Raw genomic sequence first — 20,951 nt, 5'->3', positions numbered from 1 at the left:
ACTATTTTGGTGTTTCATTTAAATACAGTCATGAAATGAAATGCACCACAGTAAAGCACTACACACTGATGAGACTTCAACCATAGTATTTTTGCTGTTACTACTAATTAAGCTAATAAGTTGATTTTTTTTTTTACATGTGAGTGCTGTTACACCTACTTATCATACCTCCATGATACCTTTATGGTTACAATAACTGTCATTTACAGCTGTAATCAACCAAAGACAATTTGCACTTATTATTGAAGGTTTAAAGTCCGTGTAAAGTAAGAATAAATATGTGTTCTGAGTTTGACATACCACAGAAAAGTGTGTTGTTAACCACCCTGCCAAATTTGAATGATTAAAAAAATCGCCAAATATATGAAATTAGGCTTCAAAGTTGTGTAAAACTCACTCTCTTTCTCTGCTCCCAAACGCTGTGGGGGTGCCCTCTGAGTTCGCTGACGCCTCGCCCCCTACCAAGTGTCACCTGTCAATCAAAGTCACCACCTCTACCAGAAACATGGACGCTACGTCTGAGAGCTTTCTGCTGCTAACTCAGCTCCTAACTCAGCGGATAACTAGGCTGCTAGCTTGGGTGCTAGCTCGGCGGTTAACCTGGCTGCTAACTCAGCGGCTAACTCGGGTGCTAGCTCGGCAGCTAACTCAGTAAACTGGCTAACTGTAGACTGTAATAGTAGTAGTGTGTGCTGAATGTAGCTATACCTCTACAGCAGCAGGGGCGGGTTTATGCTAATCACCCGTCCACTAAATCCTGAACACAGAAATATTGAAACACAGTTTGTTAAATCACTTTACACGGTCTTTATCTAAAGTCAGCATAGATACAGACAGATCTGTTACAAAATATTTAAAGCTGCCACCTCACCCTAACACCAGCGATTGTCCAACCAATGAGAATTTGGTGGGACATGAGCATATCGACAAACCGGACAGAAGGTGTGAGCTGTACTGCCAATAAAACAAATACATGAGCACTAATGGCAGGTTGTGTGAGCCATGTCTTAATTTGTCACTTGTTCCTCATCTCAGAAACTAACTCGCTGCTTCTTTGACTATGTGTTATAGTTAGGCCCATAAACTCTCTCAAAATAAACTACAGTTATTATTGCATATCACTTCCGTGTCTTTTCTCTATGACAGAGGCATCTACTGTTATATCACATCAATGATCTACTGCAACGGTGAGTTAAGCTTTGTTTACAATACTCTGCATGTTGTACTACAGCTGATACACTCCACTGCATGATCTAAAGTTTTTTAGGAGTGCCATTTGTTAAATAATTAAAAAGCAGGAAGGGAGCAAAAACATGTTTAATTTATAATGGACAGAAAAAAAGTATGTTTATTCATGAATCTATGCATTTTTTTTACTACTATTACCAAAATAAGGCTATATTAATTGCTTGAATAAGGCTGTCATGAGGGGAAATCACCATTAAATAATTAACATTTTCCAATTTCCACTTTCCAATGATTTAAAATGTCTAATATCTTTATTTTGCAAAAAGTAAAGTAAATTTTTTTTGTAATATAATAATGAGCAGTTTGGTTGGTTTATAATAATATAATATAAATCCAACTGGAACAAAGTCTGCTGGTCCAAAAAGTTAATTTCCCACCCTGATGTAAATGCTCTGTGAAAGGTCAGTCATTTGCATAAGCCTGCAAATATAACATCGCTGTGTGTGGTATGGCCAGTGGGTCTGCTTTGCATAAGAACTGTTACACGCTATGAGGGCAAATGCGTCACTCAGTGAGCCGGGGAAGATTCCCCCTGAAGGATAATTCAAGAGTCCGCACCCACCATCAACCTGCAAAACCAGGTGTTGTGACAGGCATTGCTCTAGTTTGACACCAAGCTGCATGATTACACTACATAGTCACATGTCTTGGTCAATAAGAAGGGAGCGGGTGAGGAGGAAGGAGTCTAGTAGTTGACGGACTGGAAAAACATGGGGCTTGTGCCATCATCAATCAAGCCTTGAGGTTCGACACTTTCCAAAAACAAAAAAAAAAAAAAAAAAAAAGTCTCATTTGCTGATGCCAAATAATTCAAATCAAATCTCAAAAACATACCATGAATAAATCAAAGAAAAAACAAACTGAAGAGCAAAGCTGTAGAGTGCAGTTATGTGATTGCTTGCCTTTTTTTATTACGTAAAACTCTTCTTAGGTTTTTCATATCCCTTAAACATCGTTCTCTGTTCCTGTATTTGTAATCTCAGATCGAATGTTTTTTTGCGTTTGGTCTTGACAGGTTGAAGTGGAGAGACCACTTAGTGTCTACAGGTGACTGACAGAGGTCAGCAGCTTGGTGTCATGTCCAACCTGCACTACCTATTGTCCTAAACCAGTACTCCTGTTTTCACCACGGTTGCCTGGTTACTGCTTGTAGTTGCAGACCCACTATTGGCTAGTAAAGTTAGAAAGCATCTCTGTATAAGTATATGAGTAAATAAGTATAATAGTAAAAGGGAAATGAAACCCCTCCTCCTCCCACAATGTTCACTTTAAATGTCAGCTTACACAGTTGTACTCAGAGGACCTGAATAAAGACTGTAGCTATACAACAAATTACATTTCCTTGTTATTTTGTAAACAGGATTTGTTTTTTTCTTCTAAATTCGTGTAAAAGAAAAATTATCTGCAAGGTCGCTGACAACATTACAAGTGCAGGCGTGTTTTATAGCACTAATTATGCATAATTTCTGCCATTATAGAAAATAAAACCCTTTGTAGATGACACTATTAAAAAAGAAATGAGCCAACTGTGTCAGCCCTTAAGTGTCTGTAAAGATGATTGGCCGACACCGCAGTGCTTAGCCAGACACATTTTTGACTCGACACTGAATGACCCAGCTTCTATAAATCTCTTGTTTTGTCCTAACAAATCCCCAACATATTTAGTTTAGCATAACATCAAATATTTACATTTGAGGAGCTCTTTAAGCATATTTTGCTTAAAATAAACTTAAATGATTCATCAAAGAGGAGAGTTGGCAGTCGCAGCCATAATATCACAAGCAGGGAGACAGAGTCGTGTAAACAGAAATATTTAACTAATTTTTGTTATACTAATTATAACCGCCAACGTTGTGGCCAGAAAGATGAATCCAGTACAGAGCTGCTTTCTAAAAACACAACAGCTTCCATGTTTGTACAAGACTAAACTTACATTACCTCATCCATTCATTTCTATTACACCAACACACCACCCAAACTTAGGTTGTGAAGAACATATACAAGACTGGACCGTACAGACTGGAGTTAGACTTACAGGCTTTGTTTCTGGTGATGGTTTATGCAATCAGATTTTAAACTGGGCGAAGTGGAGGAAACGAGAGGCTTCACATAACCTGCCACAGCCATATGTTGCTTTCAAATGTCCAACACACTGGACCCTTACTGTCTACTTACTTTGACTCATAGTGGAGAGACGAGAGCCACGCTGAGGGTTTAAATACTGCATTTTCTTTTATTCACTACAATATATGTTTTGTCTGTTTTGCCCTGTTTATTCTTTTTTTTTTTTTTGCAATGCTTTCGTCAATGTTTACTGCTTAGGAAAAGTACAGTAAGTGCTTTTTAGGCTGCTTCCCAGCCATGTCTAACAACAAAGTTGCACCTGGCAGGCACCATTTGTGCAGCATGCAGCGTCTTCCTTGATTTACTGCCAATCTTCTTTTTGTTAAACACACAAAATATACAAAAGAAATACTGTTCCCTTATTGTTTAATAACAGGAACTGCATGTGTTGCACGTCAGCTTGGGGCTCTGTGAACTTAAGATTTTGTGAAATGTGTTAAACATGTCCTACAGTACATCACAGCCATGTTGTCCACAAATATATGAGACAGGTGCTCTTTGTAAATAGTTTATATAATTTGTAGGGTTCAGGAATGCTACAGTGTTGTTCTGCAGTTCACCAGTGATTTAGATTGATGTCTGCTTTGTTTGTGTTAAGCTTTGTGAATCCATGGCAATAAAAACTGCAATGTCCAATAGTTTACTAGATGCCTAAACTAGCAGCACTATTTCAAGCTTCAGAGGAAGTGAATGCCACACAACAAAAGTAAGTGTTGTCTCTCTTTTGACTGATAAAAAGTTCACATGGCCACAAAAGCAAAGATTGATAGCGCTAAAAATGTTATGTTGTATGGAGATAGAGATACAGTATGCAGTGCAGAGCAGCAACTCTAAAATTATTTCAGCCTGGTTCATTTTTATTTATTATACGTATAATAATGATGTTTAGCATGTCTCATTTGTCATTTTACTGGATGACTTTATATTATTTAGCCCAGGCACACACACACAGACACAGTATATACAGTATATAGATGTGTTCTTATAGTCTAACGGAGGCTGCTGTCAGCCTCGCTCTCTCTCTAAAAAGAAAATCCCATTGTGCCTCAGACTCCAGCTGAGGGCTTGAAGCCAAGTCTGCTTCTTGTTTCTGCTCGGAGCGACACATCTAGTAAAAACTGCAGCTCGCTCTTGCCAGCTAATTGGCATCAAAAGATAGTTCCATCACATGCCCAGAGTGGGAGGTCTGTGTGTGTTAAAAAAACAAAGATAAAATTTCAGTTTCAGATAATACCGAGTGCACAGGGAGGCGTCTGGAATGACCCTGCAGCTACTCTGTGGCAAGTCATCAGCGGGTGCTATGAGGCTGGAGGTGGGAATGGCCTCCAGGACGCTTACAGCTTGGTATGTGTGTGTTAGTGAGTGATGAATCACCACTTGTGAACCGCCTTAACCACTAAAAAGCAATAAGGTGCACCGAGTGAGTTTAGCAGTTAGGATCCCCGCCGCTGGAGCCACATGTATCGCCCCGCTGGTCTGGGATTGAATCCTGCCAGAATCTTCTATATGGTTTGAGTGTGTGAGTGTGTCTCTCTCAGACGTCCTGCTGCTTTAATAAGAAAAAGTAAAGGTTTATATGTGATAGGGTGTAACACTCACAAGGCCAACGGGGCGCTTTGAGGTTCAACCTACATTCAAGAGACTCATTTGGGTCACGTCATTTCTGCAGTCGCTCATCACTGAAGCATTTCTCAGAGAGCTGACTTAGACCTTACTTATCAACCATCCTTCACAAAACAGTGGCAATACTACAAGAAAACAAAAATATGTATTGCAGCAGAGGACAGCATGAAAAAACGTACAAATAATGTGACTATTGTTCTAGGATTCTGCTTTGCTTGGCCTGCCTTATGGGAATCAGTAGATATATAATCACTTTTTTTAGACATCTTGATAACATCACACCTCAGAGTCAACAATCAACAATCATTAAGATAATCCAACAAGCTGCAGTGTAAACCTTTTCTAAGCAGCGGAACCGGACCTGAACATTGACATTCCCACAGTTCAAATAAAACTGTAGAGTATGCAAACATACCGAGAGCTCTAATGGAAACATTTCATGTGAGCCAGACAGCAGAGGACTGAGGAGGATAGAGGACTGAATAATAAATCCTCTACAGTAGATCATTATGATTATATGTCTTCTTTCTTTATTAGAACTACCCTTTATCTATTCAACTATTACATTTAAATACAATGTTTAAAATGATGTTGTTATATATAATGCATATCCTCATATTGTGCTTTAAGGGTTGGCACAGGCATTCATTGTCCCCACAGCATGAAACCTACTGACTTTGGTGACCCTGACTTTCCAATACTTTAGATCAGGGCTGTCAAACATAAGGCCCGCGGTACAGAATCAGCCCGCCAAGGGGTCCAATCTGGTCTATTGGATAACTTTGCAAAATATGAAAAGTGCAGAAGTAATTCCAATTTTTCTGCTTCTTCAGAGGTTTTATTTTTAGCCACACCACAAAATAAATGTCTCTGAAAAAACATTTAATACATATCATGGTCATATTTAAACCATTCATATATTAAACATTGTGCAAAATGTTGTCAGTAAACAGCTTCTGTGGAAAATAATCTGATAAAATCTGAGATTATAATAATATAATAATGTAATATTGTTGAATTGGCACTAATTTCTTACAGTACATAGATGGTTTATTATAGTAAAGTTATAATACTGTATATATATTACATAATATTTGTATGTTATTATGCAATGGGTTTTACTGGTCTGGCCCACTTGGCATCAAACTGGGCTTCATGTGGCCCTTGAATTAAAATGAGTTTGACACCTCTGCTGGTGATGTCATGTCTTTTACCTAAAATAAAGAAATGACATCACCATCAGCCTCAGCTGTGTTTGAGTGCTGGTGATGCTCACATGCTGACGAGCTAAACTAAAAACGATCCCCGTGCTAAACAATACATATATTCTTAACATCAGGCAAGTTTGCATTGTCATTGTGAGCGTGTTAGCATGTTGATGTTAGCGTTTATCTAAAAAACAAAACAAAAACAAAACAAAAAAAACACACACACCCACACACACAGTGCCTAAATACAGGCTCACACACCTGCTGGCGTGGCTGTAGACTCAGATTTGTTTTCACACTCGACCTACAGGGTGAGACAATTGTTCCCCTGCAGTCTCTGTCACAAACAAACAACCAAAACCCTGAAAAGCAAGTTGCCATTTAAGAGAGCCCAGTCCACACACTAGGAAACTATCATGTAATATCAGCCACTTATTCTAAAAACACTATACCGTATACAGCCGTTATGAATCTATGCTTGCAAGATATGATGTGATTTAACTGATTTGTAGTCTAGTATTGTACAGGACTGCGCTGCCGCTGCCGCTGCTGTGTATGTGGTGTCCTTTTTGTCCTTGTGCCAGATGTCAGGATGTGGTGTACAACTCATTAGGATGCCAACGTGTCTCTGCACCAGTGTTAAGATTCTTCACTCGGTTAAGATTTTTTTTTTTTTTTTTTTTTTTAAAGCCTGACGACCCTGTTTTGAGAAGCCACAGGGACTCCTTAAAAAAAAAAAAAAAAGGTAGCTGCGTCTGCAATAGTGAAGGAATGAGAGGTAATACAGCATAGCGAGTAATGGTGCACAAACAGCGACAGCTATTGCCTCAATGAGTCATCAATCAGTGAGGGAATCCTGCTCCTACCTTCAGACTGGGAACAACCTTCATTAGCAGCCGAGTGTGTGAGTGTGTCTACTGTATGTGTGTGTGTGAGTGTGTGTGTGTGTGTGTGTGTGTGTGTGTGTGTGTGTGTGTGTGTGAGAGAGTGAGTGTGTGTGTGTGTGTGTGTGCATGTATTTTAACTACTCCTCAGTGTCTGCATGTGTAGGCATCTATCTTGTCTTTCTGTCGATGTGTAGGCGTCTGTTTTGTCTTTCTATTTTATGTGTGTGTGTGTGTGTGTGTGTGTGAGCTTGTGTGCCTGTCAGTTTTTTATATGCATGTGTGTGTGTGTGTGAGCTTGTGTGCCTGTCAGTTTTTTATATGCATGCATGTGTGTGTGCATGTGTGTGTATGTGTGCACGCATTAGGGGAGGTCTATCTTTTTTTTTTTTTTTTTTTTACCCCCCTTGTCAGCGTCGTCTTTGTTGTTGTTGTTGTTGTTTATGCTGTACGCTGGCACAGGAAGAGAGAGGCACAGTGATAATCATAATAACACTCGGGAATAAAAGGAGGGGAAGAGAAAGGCGAAGAAGGAAACGAGGGGAGGAGGAGGAGGAGGAGGAGGAGGAGGAGGAGGAGGAGGAGATGAGGAAGATGATGAAGAGGAGGAGAAAGAGGAAGAGAAGGAAGATGAGGGGAGCAGCTGGTTCTGTTACTCTGGTGCCCACACACACACACACACACACACACACACACACACACATCACTGCAGGAGCTATCAGAATTTAGCCTCCCGCAATTCCCTCTGTATGGGTATGTATGTGTATGTGTGTGTGTGTGTGTGTGTGTGTGTGTGTGTGTGTCTGTGTGTGTGTGTAGAGCAGCGTTCAGTACCAAGCTGTAAGTATTGCCAAGGGGATGAGGGCATATTTCAGGTCACAAACTAGCTACAGATTTAATTTGGAGAAGAACAACTTGATTATGTTCTCTCAGGCAAAAACGGCTGAGGGAAATGTAACCGAGATGACACACAGGTGAACACACACACACACACACACACACACACACAATAATGCTGGGATGTAATGACACACACAATTCAACATCCAATACCGTGTGCATGTTTGGCAGACCTTTCATCCACGTCCATTTTCACACACTGGCTAGTTTAGCATGAATCTGAGATCGCTGGTAATATGAAGTCGAACCAGACGTCACACCGCCACTGGAAGAACATTCTCATAACTCGTGAAAACATCATTACGGACACTTAGCAAGAAAACTAAATCCTTGATACTCTCGCTGACAAATGAGAAGAGAATAAAACTCAAGGCCGACGAGATAACATATTTTTTTCCTTCTAGGGTTTTTGTGAAAGAAGACTGCTTGTTTTTCACCTCATTAAAGGCTCATAAGGGTGGCGGTGCTCTCTGTGGTTGTGTTGTATAATTCGTTGTGCTCGTATGAATTCGTATGATAGAAAAATGACAGGGTTAGTGGGAGGGCAAACAACTCAACTTCTGACTCAAACAAACAAATGTGGTATTTCCTGAATTTTTAGGAGAGCAAAATGTCTTTTTTTCTTTAATAGTTGAATATTTTAATCTAGTGAATGTTGATGAATCAGTTAGATAATTAGTTTTCCAATGACATCCTCAAATGTCTTGTTCTGAATATCAGTCCATCATCTACAGATATTACGTTTACTATCACACTGAGAACCTGGAGTCAAATCATTTGGAATTTATTTCTTTAGCAAAATAGTTGGAGATTAATTTACAGTTGATCAGCTAAAAACAAATTGATAATGGTTGCTAGTCTATATGAAACATGATATTGAATTACCTCATAGGATGCTGCGATCTTTAAATCTGGAAAGTCAAAGTTCTTTTTAAACATATGACACATGTTAAGAAATAATTGTTGAAAACATGAAAAGAATCAATGAGTTAGAGCGTTAAACTGTTTTCCACCAATTCTGTGGTGTTCAGGATTTTTTGGGTGGGCCTGAAATGGATGCTCGATGACATAGACGTCTTACTAGCATGAGCGCTTTACATAAACACTAAGGCACAACTACTCATAGTTACTATTTATCAGGCAGTTTTACAAACTTCCATCAGACAACTGGTAATGGGTCTCAAATTAGATTGGCTGACTTCTGTTAGTACACTTCAGTATTATTTACTTGTATAGTGCGTACATTTCGACAGGATAGTCTTGTCTCAAATCAAAAATGGCCGCAAGCTAGCGTTAGCATTCACGTTATCGTCCACGGTACTAAATCATTACAGCCTGCCAAATTTACACAATACACCTACTGATGGTTTATATCTGACAACAGTCTAGTGGTGCTTAGTGGAAACAACACATGTATAATACATTTGTATAACGCAGCGATGTTCACCGTCATTACAACGTCCTCAGCAGTCAGAAAAGCGTTCCCTCTCCTTCCACTGCGTAGCTAAGATGGAGACCACTGAGGGCGAGAAGTGTCCGTTGTTCCACACTCAACTTTTCCACTGTTTTGAGTGCACCATCCAGGTACTCATAGTGCACTGCATTTTCCCATACTTCTCAGTGTGCACTCAGATGTTAAGTGGAAGTAATGAAATTCTGGCCTCCCTGATTTTATATTTCACGTAGAGATTGACAGGTTGATTAACCAATGTCCTCAAGATACAGTCCTCGCAACCAATCGCAACCTCCCCCGCTCCGCCCATGGCCCCGCCTCATGCCCATATAAGTAGAATCCGTGTTTTTATTTTTCCCAGCATGCACCTGAAATTTTCAAGATGGCGCTGCCCAGATTCTAAACTATTGGCTTCCGAGTCCAAAAACCAATGGGTGACGACATGGATGTTACGTCCATTTCTTTTATACAGTCTATGGATGAATCCCACATTTATCTACAAAGTATGATTATAAATATACAATAATAATCTATTTTTACATACTTGGTGATTTACACATTTTCCTGTGTGGGTGATACACGCAGAACACATATTTATTATTGCTGTACACAAACTTTAAAGACTAACCTTTATTGAATAATTTAATATTATGATGAGCTCTTCCTGCTGCACGGTGGGTTGATGGTTATCTGCAGCGTGTTTTATGTTTTTTGGAGTCTGGTGACAGCGTTCCTGCAGACAGATCTGCTCTTTGACCTTCTATTGTCCTGAAGTTGGCTGGTCGAGTGCAGCAACGCACACACACACTCAGAAAACAGGAAGCATGCTCACAGACTGAAGTTCACTTTTACAAACCGGTTTGGTCAAAGGCAGAATCATTATTGGCAACTTCTTATCACTCTGTTTTTGCTGCGGCTGAACAAACTTTACCAATAACTTCACCGAACTTTAATGGCTTGATTCTTTGCCAAAGCAGAACCAGAACCAGCCATTGTGACTAGTAAACATTTCATCATATTAAGCTGTTACAGTCTATTAATTAACATTTAATCTCACCGCTTTTTCTTAATTGATGGAATTTGTTATAATTGCTTTCAATTATTTAATCTTGCTTCATCTCTTATGTTTTGATGCTATTTTACTTTTTATTCTCTTTTTAAAGGTTCTGTATATACAAATTAGTAATAGTAGTAGTATAGTAGTAGTATAGTAGTAGAAGTAGTAGTAGTAGTATAGTAGTAGAAGTAGTAGTAGTGTTACTATTACATAACCTAACCAAACATGGGTCCACTTTAACTAGAATTGTTTCAGAAATGTTGATGTTAGGGTTTCTGTATCAACATTAAAATCATACTGTCCATATTTTTTTCTTTACCGTGAACACAAATCGACTTAAAGAAAAACTGGAAACAAAAAAACAGAATATACGTTCATATTGTTTTAAAGATATTAAATAACTTTGTCTATCCTACAAACACCATTCAGTCATCACTCCAACATCTTCCTGCTGCAGATATACCACTTCCTCCAAAAGCACAGCTGGTTTACGAGCACCAGAGTGGTCATACCTCATCACAAGCTACAAGTTTGTTTTGGTTAACTTTTCATTAGGCGGCCAAATACTGGATGCCAGGCTGGCGAAGAGACTTTGACAGAATCAATCGTCACATGTGTCCAATAATATCCATGTGCGCCAGCGAAGTGCAAACGCTTGCTTTGCTAAAGGGCATGTGACTGCTTTCTATCGACTTTCCCCGTCTAGTTCTTAGCAGAGGCTCTCCGATTTGAACCAGCAACCCTCTGGTTACAAACACACCTCCCAAAAAAAAACCTCGAGGCTCCGACTGCACCAATAAATATTCCTCATAATGTCCAAATAAAAATGTGATAAGGATGATCTTTATCATTCCTCAAGGGGGGAAACAAAGTCAGGGAGCAGAGAAAAACGCTAATAAATGACAAATAAAATCTGACATTACAGGATGAATGTCTCTTTGATGCAAATGCAGAGTTTCTCTATAATTGATAAAGTAGAATTCATATATTGGTGCCTGTTAAGTGACATAAATCTTGCAGATTTGCAGACGTAATCAATAATTCTCAGGCTTGTTGCTGACAAAATGCACAGTAAGCGTGTGTTGATTCATACATGGCTGCCAGTTATATAAAATCTTTCTATTCATGCAAATGAAGACTAAATCATCCCCAAAAGGAAATGGATTTCTAAGCAAAAGATCTTAAATAATATAAAACCAGTCAACAGGACAAATGATGATGTCCACTGACACAGAGACACATACACACTGCCCTCTGCTGGAAGATACAGATGCTAAAAAACAGGAACACCACTGGAGGTTTATCTTTACTCCTCTGGTTGCTCTATGGTACCATTTTAGAAAAAGGTTTTAAATACCTTCAGTAAAATAGTAACATTTTAAGTATACAGTGTACAACATAAAAAAACCTCAATCTTAGTGAGCTTCGACTAAATTTGGATTGGTCGGATACAAAAGTCTGCAGAGCGTAGAAGTGGCATTGAACTGAAGATAGTGGCCATGTCCTTTGACCTCCCATTTCCCTTTCAGCCCCCCCCCCCCCCTCCATGTCTGTGTGGCATGCTGGTCTGATGCCCTCTATACACACACACACACACACACACACACACACACACACACACACACACACACACACACACCGTCCACAGGAAATGTTTGTTGTCTTTACATTTCCAAAAGCCCTTATGGGGAAGCAATGCTGACACAGACACTTTTAACTTTCAAGTGTGCGAGTGAAACGGTCAAATCAGCAACACGGACCATCCTGCCCCCTCTGGCCTCACCAACTGTGACAAGAGGACCCTGGCTAATAAACTGCTTCAACACTTCATGATGGTGGAAATTGAGTTTACGTGTTTGAATCGACATTTATTATAAATGAGTACACTAAATAGTAGTGGGTTGACCAATTAATTGGGTCAATACGTGACTGGAGGGCTTTTAATTTGAAACCAGGGCTTTGAAATGCACACAGAAGTGGTGGCATTTGGTCAAACCGACAGTGTAACTTAATCACTCAGTCAGTCAGGGTCGGGGACATTTATGTTAACAGGCCTGGTTGCACTGTTGTAGTCAAGCCAACATATTTATTTATTTATTATTTATTAAATGTAAGTTTATAATGGTTTTTTTTAATCTCTCTCAGAAACAACTGGATGCTGCTATCAGCTGATGAATGCTGTTGTTAAGCTCATTACATCTTATTTTTTTATAGTTGTGTTTTTTCCCCCAAGTTTAGTTTTTTGATGACCTGTGCACATTTATAAAATAAGTGCACTTCAAACAGAGTGCAGATCCACTTAAGCAAACACACACAATGTTAGTTTTGAGAATTGTTTTTGTCTCATTTGTTGCTGTTATTAATTAATTGTTGTATTTTATCAGATGCAAAAAAAACAACAACTACATGATCTTTGTATTATATATCAGCCATGGCCAAAATGCTCTCTAAATATTTGTATCAGCCATTGAAAAAAAAACTCCTATTGGTCAATCCACTACAAAAACAGAGCACTACTTGAACAATGACAATATTACTTTAAACAAAAATTGTGTAACAGCCTCGAGGACATCAGCAGTGCTTCACATTTCACTCTATCCATAACAATCCGTCAGCGTTACTATAGATTAATAGTCATTTTAAATCCAATAATACTGCATGTGGTACTTACTTTATCTGATGTGTGCTTAAATAATTATTTTGAAACCCACTATCCATCTCTTTTGTGCAAAATCATAATTTCCTGATGTTTGTCATTGAGAGTCCAGTCTGCAGAAGTGTTTCTCATTTTATCAGGCTGCTACTTTGTGTTATTTAATATTTCTTTATGCACGTCACTATTATTAAAATAAATTAACCCATCTTATTTTGAAGTAGAAGAAGCCTTTTCTTTTGCTTGTACAGACCTGCTTTTGAAAAGAGAGAGGAAAAAAAAAAAGTCGGTGTGCTGAAAGCTTTAAAATTCAGTGCACCTACAGAACACATTAAACCACTGCAATAAACTGCAAAGGGCACCTTGTTGTATTGTGCTCCAAGCAGGAAGACAGCAAAGACACAGTTAGTGGACAAACACAGGGCGGGATTTCCTCTCCTCCTGACTGGCTCCTGCCTTACATTGTCCATTTTTCAGATGCTGGCCAAGTGCAGCTTGCCAAAGAGAATAACAAAATGCGTCTATCATGAAACCGCACACTAACAAACACACACACACACACACACACACACACAGAGGCAAATTCAAACAAAATGCATGCACTCTACCGCTCACGCACACACTCTGGATCTGTGCCCAAATGATTTATCAGCGCACCGGTATCATTAACTTGTTGTGATGTTATCATCGTGATTATACATTCTTTTTTTTTTTTTTTTTTTACTATTTTTACTCTTATGACTCATTCAAGACTGGAAAAAAACGGTCATGTACTGTATGTGAGAGGAAAAATATCTGACAATACTGCCTTACACTGAGGACCAGTAAACATTAAAAAATTGCTTCACTATTAGCCAATAAATCCATCCATATTCTCCAAAATTATTGTTACAGGACCCCCTAGAAGGATGAAGATTTTCAGAATAAAAGACTAGGTTGGGGTTTTTTTTTTAAGTTTCTTAAATGTCAAAGTATCATTGTTTCAAAAGCATTTAATTCCCATAAAGTTTAACAGTCCCAGCTTCTTTTAAGGTTGTTAAATAAAGCTCAGTTTTAACCTACAGTGGATGGCGGCCTGCAAATAATCAAATAAAGAGCAAAGTCAAGATTTCATTATATGAAATGCACTTTGAGAAAGAAGCCTGATGTTTAAACCCAAAGTCTCACAACGGTTTAATCAATGTGTGAACTTGCAATGCTCTTCCCTGAAGCAAGAAATCATAGTGAAGTTTAATCTCACTGTTGTAAAATGTTCAACTATCCCTTAAAGAATAGACAAACCTCTGACTTTGTGGACCAAGAGGTTCATTAAGCACAGCCTGATTTTCTTTTCTCCTGGCAACATCATACTTTTAAGGGTAGTTTCTCCAGTAGCAGTGTATACTGGTGCATTATTTCCTTCATTGCTTTTAAGACCACGTTGACCTGAGGTGTCACTTCATGAAATTTGCTCTTCAGATTATTTATGTCTATGTACAGCAGTGTTTCCCACAGGACAGGCATCTATTTGTGGTGATGTGGTCCTCAGCTCATTTTTGATTCTCCCCAAATGAGAAAATGAGCGCTCCCCCCCACAGTTTGTCACCGGCAATGTAAGGAACATCCTCAAAGCCACATAAACATTAGGGAAGACTAACTGCAGGCCAAACTTCAACATGGTTTTCAGCATATTTGAGGGTGACTTGTCTGTTTCAGCCAACATGAAGGACCGGAACTGCAGACACTTAAAACACGCTGTTCCGCCTACGGGACGGACCGGAAGTTGGGAGGTAGCGACAAGTTCTTCTGAATGTTTTAAACACCAACCCTTAAACATATATATTCATGCCGTACATTGTTAGAAAGCTTAGATTCTCCTGATTCATTCAAGACCGCTCATGAATTATATGGTTGCTCACAGCTGTAATAGTATTAGCGGTTAGCTCGGCTAGCCACTCCGCTAAAGTAAGCTAACAGCTATAATGCTACATACCTTCAAAGTCTTCTCTTTATCCACAACAATCATCTTATGACTCAGGACTTTCTGTACAGCTCGCCAAGTATCCATTCTGGTGAAATATGAAATCCGTTTCCATAAAACCGAAATATTTTCCTCAATATGTCCATGTATTTAGTCCAACACGTAAGGAAACCGACACGGAACAAACCATATACGGTCCCTTTCACGTCACTTCCTGACCTACACGTGCATCTGTGGGACACGTGACTGTTTTGTTTACGTCCGTGAACTCCTCCTGTTTCATACACACTACACACCAGCAGATAGCCTCTAGCAAAGACATATGTCTATCTTCATCTTCTTCTTCTTCTTCTTCTTCTTCTGGCCGACCAGGTGAATTAAGTGCGTCTTCTTTGGTTTTATTGCCGCCACCTACTGCCCCGGAATTGTTACGACAAGCTACATTCACAGACAGAGTCCCATTATTATGCTTTTATGAGCGAGGTCGAGCGAGCCAAAAGCCGAAAAATCTATTCGTGGCGGACGTAATTCTTTCGTGGCGGGCCGCCACGAAAGAATGAATGTGTGGGAAACACTGTACAGTACTGTCCAACCTGTGCATTGGTTGAGCTGACAGTAGACAAATACATGTGCTGAATTAGAAACAAGAAGCTGCTCTGAATCTGTACATTAAATATGACTGATACTGCCACATACACACATTACAGTCACTTTAATTACCATGCAGTTATGATCTACAGAATCTGCTGTACAGTATACAGACAGATGTGTCAAAGCAAACACGTATGAAGTAATTGTATTATTATTATTATCATCATCATTAATACCAGCACAGTGAATACTGGATAAACACAAGACTCCAATAAGTTAAAGTTGCTCCGTTTCTGCTTGATGCTTGTGTTTCTGTGACAAAAAAATCACTTAATATAGCATTAAAACAGGTTTGCTTTGGCTTAAAACTAAGTTTCAAACATTATTAAGTTTACAATATAAAAAACTGCAGGTTTAAAAATAGTTTCAACAGAGTTTTAAATGTCTTTGTTTCATAATTTATGAATTATGTGAGTTTGATTGTCTTTTGTTTGTCTGGCTTTCAGTAGTTTATGAGCCAGAAATTAGATAGTTATCACGCTTATGAAGTAATAGCTTATGTCGGTAGGTTACAGATACTGTTGTATTTTACTCTGATGTTAAGGGATTAAGTATAAATGCCAAATATTCGCTCCAAACTGCTTTAAATGTGATTTTTCATTTCATTGTAAACTGATTACATTTGTATTTCTGGACTAACACTCAGTAAATCATCTGTAGAGCTCTGAGCTTTGATAACTTGTGATGAGGATTTATTATTTTAGACAGTTAAAAGACTAAAGTAGACTAATGAGCCGAAGAAAACTAAATGAAAAAGTATCCAGACATTTTGCATTTTACACCAAAATCCTGTTGTCTCATACTGTACCATATTTTTTTTATTCAGCCAATATCAGTTAAACTCAAACAAACTGATGCACTTATTCAACTTAGCAATTAAAGAGTGAAGGAGCTGGAAGTGAGGTGACTGTATCGGAGCTGATTGATTAATGGCTTCACCGGTAGCTACTTGATTCCACTGCAGTCCCACAAGACAGCGGTTAATGAATGACACGTTACAAACAATTAACACTGTGAACCAAATTCCCCATGCGTCCATGAACACACCACTGACACTGCTGTTTAAGGCACACAGAGGAGGCAGAGAAAGGAAGGGGCCTGTTTCACAAATGATGTGTCACCCATAAATTGTAGAGAGTCTGGTGCTTTTTTTTTGATGAACATGTGCTGAGATGATCTCTAGATGAAACATGTCCCTGGTAAATAGTACAGAAAAACACTTGAGATGTACTCTGAACATTTTTTAATGTAATATTTGCTCCAAAAAACAAGTTATAAAAATCTGAGTACACTGAAGACCTTGGGTTAGCTACTGATTAATATCCAATTGTGAATCTGGGTAGAGAATACTTCTGGACTGGCATTTTATTTTCAAAAGTAGATTTTGTGAATCTTTAGTTTATCTTAGTATATATTTGGAATAAGTGGGTTTTCTGTAACTCAGTGGACTGTCCATGCAGCTAATATTGTCTGGCTTAAAAAGTTGTGTATCATATAAAATAATGGTAAAGACTGATCAAAATTACTAATATCTCATCTCTTATTTTGGCAGATAAACAACAATGTAGCTTCCTGTTGTCCTCAAGTCAAGAAAGGAAGGGAAGGAGGGGGGGGGGGGAGGAAGGAAGGAAGGAAGGAACGAAGGAAGGAAGGAAGGAACGAAGGAAGGAAGGAAGGAAGGAAGGAAAGAAGGAGGGAGGGAGGAAGGAAGGAAGAAAGGAACAGTCAATACAGACGGGGTGAATTTGACCCGGGAGGACGACACAAAGGTTAAATAAATGTATTCTACTATATATGAAGTCGAACCCTTTTTACAGAGGAAACTATAACTTATAAATTATTACATTATAAAATATCTCTGGTTGTGTTCGGCCACTGCAGTATATTGTTGCAGGTTAATGAACCTCATTAAAACTGATTTACAGGATTGTTGCACTGCTGTGATGAAGGACCTTTTCATTGGCAAATTCATTGAATCTTCCATAAATTGAATATTTCCATTTAGTGGGCTGCCTTTGTATTATTGGCTGTCGGCATTGTTGAAAATGATGGCATGTGAAGTTGACAGAAAAGAAATGTGAGAGCAGTGCAGCAGTCGAGGTATTTTGTAGGTCATCTTGAAAAAAATGGAGTGGTTGCAAGCATTTTTTTTTAATGTAATGACTAAATAACTACCTTCTTGAGATGAACATGAGGAACATTGTGAACTTCGCCGTCACCCAGAGACTAACGTTAGCAAAGCAGAGCAGTGAACTCCAGCAGGCTGACCAACACACACTGCAGCATTTAACAACTTAAACCAACTGTGAGCTGAAGAAAATAACTCTGTGCTCAGTCTGTCTCAACTCAACAACCCTGCAGCCACTCAGCGTGTTGGACATGATGTCTTTCCTCAGAGCTAACGGTGCAGCAGAGTCTCCATAACACTAATAACACAGCGGACCACTCCGACTCCCCCTCTGTTAGTTATTCTCATGCAGGCAGGAGACTGTAAGATGCCTACAAATGAATGAATTCATACAGTTAACTTTTTGAAATAAAAATGCTCTGGACCATTTATCTTAATTGCCAGTTATGTGTTATATTGTATTTCAGAGGATTAAGGACACCAGTGAGTTTGACACAAAGTAAACTGGAGCAAGAGAATGAAAATTGTGCCTCCTTTTCTATTCTTTTTCAAAATGTGTTTATGGTCTCAATCGCTAGTTTAAAGCCTTCTTCAATGCAGTATGATGTTCATTTGTGACATTTTGGCCTCCCTGATTTTATATGTGACGATAAAGCAGGGTATGCATTAGGGCGTGACTACGCCGTGATTGACAGGTTGATTGCCCAATGTCCTCGAGATCCAGCCCTCGCAATCATAACAACCTCCCCGTTCCGCCCATGGCCCCCGCCTCATGCCCATATAAGTAAAATCCGTGTTTTTATTTTTCCCAGCATGCACCTGAAATTTTCAAGATGGCGCTGCCTAGATTCGAAACTATTGGCTTCCGAGCAGCAGTCCACAAACCAATGGGTGACGTCATGGATGTTACGTCCATTTCTTTTATACAGTCTATGAGAAATACGGACGAAATGAATGCAGAAAATGGGCCTTAACAAGAGCACACGTCACTCTAAAAACCAGCGTACAAAAAAACGTTCAAACACATCACATACGTGTTAAAGCCTTTATCACCTTTGTCTCAAAAATCCAGGAAAAACCCCGAAAAGGATGTAAAACAGAAGTATGCGCTGTAATAATTGTTAGACGTTAAAATACTGTACTGAATATCATCTATCAGCGAATTAAATTTAAAATATAAATCAACTATAAAACACCTATATGGTCTGCCCACACACAGTTTCTCTGGATGTGTACTGTACTATACTAACGCGGTGAATTCCCTGAGTAGGTCAACATGGTGTTAACAGCGTCAGAGATAGAGGCTCGACTCTCACTGGAACAAAACAACATGTATGCACTCTCAAGTCCACGAGGAGCTCAGGATGAAAGTGCCAGCCAAATGGCATGTAAAAAAAAAAAAGAGCTAATCCTAGTTCAGACAGCCAGTTACACAATACACACTGGATGAAGGAGAGGAAAGAGGAGAGAGGGGAAAAGTGCTTGTTGAGGAAAATTCGAGGTCACAGGTAAACACGATTCTTTTAAAACAAGGCTGTGAACTTTGCAAGTATTAAGCACTATGAAGCTTAAGACTCAGTTCTACAAAAGGCCAATTAAAATTACAAGATAAGGAAAAGGAGGGTTCAAGAGGTTAATAGTGTGTCTTTCTATGAACTGTTTCTGCATGAATGCGATGTATGAAATCAGTAGAAAAAAACCCACTTAAGACTTAAGTATGAAGGAAAAGGCTTTCATATAACATAATATATAGTTTCTGATCATTTCATGCTTGTTAGATATTAAACTGTTCATCTTTTATGTCACAAATGTATCGCAGCTACATCACAACTCACAGTGTCCTTCAGTTCAGGCATATTTGTAACTATAATGGTAATAAAAGAGCTTTTAAACATATTCATGCTATTTTTCTGTAGAAGAGCAACAACTAATTGATTAAGCTGTCAATTAATATCTTGATTTATTGAATATTTGTTCTAATAATCAAACAACTAGTTAAAATTTTCTGGAGCATAGTAGCAAAGTAGCATATTCAAATAGCTTGTTTTGTCCGAACAGTAAAAAAAATAAATAAATAAATAAATATTCAATTCACTATCACACAAGACAAAAATAAGCAAATATTTCTTTCTTTTTTTTTTGGTTGAAAATTGATTATCAGAATAGTAATTAATTTTTTGTCAATGGATTTATCAATGTACCAACGTCTTTAACCTGTGTCTTGTAAAAGCTCATCTTTCATACCTCACCTTCCATTACCTCTAGGCATGGGCCGGTATGAGGTTCAGGCGGTATGATAACCATAAGAAAAAATATCACGGTTTCACGGTATGGCGGTATTTCGATTACAGCTCTAAAATGTTCCTAAAAGGAAGAAAAATAAAGCCAGACATGTTAATTTAACCTGAATCTGTAATGACAGTGTGAGGGGTCGTGATACTCTACGCTGCAGCTGCACCACCTGAGGGATTTCTGACCAGCACTTCCTGTCTCTGACCAGACTGAAAACAGTTCATACCTTAGGAACGGTACGACAGAAAAAATTTGGCAGTTTCGGTTATCGTGGCTTTTTCAAATCATCCCATGCCTAATTACCTCTCTACTAAATTAACCAAATTATGATGAAGGTTGCAGAAATACAGTATTTTGAGTCTATAGCAGGGGTGTCAAACATGTGGCCCGCGGGCCAGATACGGCCCGCCGAGGGGTACAATCTGGCCCACTTGCCATCCAGTGCTCTTTTCCTTTCTTCCACCTGTCCATCCTACCTTCCTTAATTCCTTTCTTCGTTCCTTCCTTCCTTCCTTCCTTCCTTCCATCTGTCCTTCCTTCCATTCTTCCTTCTGTCCTTCCTTCCTTCCATCTGTCCTTCCTTCCTTTTTTCCTTCTGTCCTTGCTTCCATCTGTTCTTCCTTCCTTTCTTCCTTCTGTCCTTCCTTCCATCTGTCCTTCCTTCCTTTCTTCCTTCTGTCCTTCCTTCCTTTTTTCCTTCTGTCCTTCCTTCCATCTGTCCTTCCTTCCATTCTTCCAATTGTCCTTCCTTCCATCTGTCCTTCCTTCCA

This window comes from Scomber japonicus, chromosome 16 (genome assembly GCF_027409825.1).
Source record: "Scomber japonicus isolate fScoJap1 chromosome 16, fScoJap1.pri, whole genome shotgun sequence".
NCBI lineage: Eukaryota > Metazoa > Chordata > Actinopteri > Scombriformes > Scombridae > Scomber > Scomber japonicus.
The sequence above is the reverse complement of the archived record's forward strand: the minus strand, read 5'-3'. Positions refer to the sequence as shown.